Consider the following 2,051-nt stretch of genomic DNA (forward strand, 5'->3'; position numbering starts at 1 on the left):
ACAGGCGTGGGTTCTATATTACTCCGATAACGGGCTCAGGCTCGTAAAGTTCCACTTCCAGGCAGTTGAGAAGGGGTTATTGAATATTTCTTCGACAGCGGGCTCAGGTTTGATCCTTTATGTGTTGAGTCAAAGGTAAAATCTCCGGCGTCTTGATGGTGGAGATAAAACATCCACAAAGTACCAAAAGATAAAAATCTTCAAATATATATGAGGAATGGAGCGGCTGGCCGTCCGGCATAGATTGTAGAGAGAAGTGAGTGTAGAATGTTAGACCTATCATCTTTTATAATAAGTGGCTACATGACAGAATGTAGAACGAAAAGTATTCACTAATTAGAAATTAATTCAAGGGAAGGCTATTAAAGGAAAGACGATCTAATATTAGAAGGTAATGTTTATCTAAGCCTACCGAAATATAACTGGAGTAAGATGAATTCAGTTCTTAAAAAAATAAAATTTAATAAGATAATTGTGAACAACCTTTACTGTGACAATAATAATAATAGTAATAATAATACATCTTTTCCATGCAAAAATAACAGTTTTTAAAAAGAAAGTACATCTCAAAAACATCATCTTCATCATCAGCCTTCTCCTCATCAGTTAAGGCTAAGGGAACTCACTCTGACTATGTCAACAAATTAGTTTCCCTGGCGATGATTTATCGTCTGTTTCTTGATCTTCTGATTACTGGGCAATAACACATTACCTTTTTACTTACGATTTACATTACAATTCACCCAAAGCAAGATGCCGAGGCAACTTTACAACAAAATAAGTGATGAAGACAAACGAGGTCTCTATAGCTTGTTTTGACAGGGATGGGGATTATATTCTACTTCATCTTCTACTCGCTCAGCGAATGGGAATAACATCGGTCAGCTGCTGACTCCATAGGGAGAAGAGGATTGAACGGCCCGATTACAATATAACTTCTGCAAAGAAAAAATGGAAATTAATTCCTGTTGAAATCAAATCCGGCACCTTCGATCTTGAATACAACGCTCTGATTAGAGCCGTTCCATTGCGAAAGCATGAGCATTGGAAAACATTTATTGTCAGCACTAATTCTACGATTGCACAAGGAATAAATAACAATGTGAAATTGAATGTAAGCTTGTAGCACAAGACAAAGGAATAAATGATACTTAAGACAGTTATGTGTTAGAAGTCAACATCTTTATTCTTCGAGAGGAAAACGTAAACAAGAGGAGATGATGTCACGTACATAAAAAGTAGGAAACAAAGACACAAGAATTTGGGTTGGAGAGTGCAACAGAATAGACCACACACCTCTTCCCAGCACTGACATCTCTCGGAACTTATTGGTAACGCTCAGGCGGTCGTATTGGTCGTCCGTTACGTGACGTGAGCTGTAGTGTTTCGTTGTAGTTGTAGGCGGAGGGTGTCCTCGAGTAGAATCTCAGTCAGCAGCAGGTGCTGGCTTTTGCGACAACGGAGGGCGTTCTCGTCGTGGTGGTTGTTCTAGTAGGACCGGTTTTGTGGAATCAAACTGTGTCGACTTGAGACGGTCAACCGAGATGCGTTCTGTGCGACCGTCTATGTCCACGAGGAATGTTTTGGCCTCATGTTTATGGGCCGGTGTAAGGCCTTTGTAGCGGACTCCTCACGGTATCTGTGAATATGTACACTTACTTAGCTGTAAACACGGATGGAGGTAAATGTGTGCATGAGGTAGTGCTGTTGTGAGCGGGTGGTCTTAGAGTATGTAATTGTACCTTGGCTCGGAATGTCGTCAAGAATTTAGTCGCCGACCAAGGTGAAGAGGTGGGAGGAATTAACTCGCCGGGAACGGTCAGTGGTTTCCATATACGGGCTCTGCCAACGAATATCCCAGGTCATCTTTGGGATTAGTTCTGATACCAACGAGTACCAATGTAGCTTTTCCACCCAGTTGGGACCTGTGAGTCGTGCCTATAGAGTTGCCTTGAGCGTGCGATGGAATCGTTCAATTATCCCGTTGGCCTGGAGATGAAATCCCGTTGTCCGATGGAGTCTGACTTCGAGACGTTTAACCATTTCAGTCC

The sequence above is a fragment of the Berghia stephanieae genome, chromosome 14 (assembly GCF_034508935.2).
Source record: "Berghia stephanieae isolate SIO BIC M18660-M18661 chromosome 14, UCSD_Bste_1.3, whole genome shotgun sequence".
In the NCBI taxonomy this organism is placed as follows: domain Eukaryota; kingdom Metazoa; phylum Mollusca; class Gastropoda; order Nudibranchia; family Aeolidiidae; genus Berghia; species Berghia stephanieae.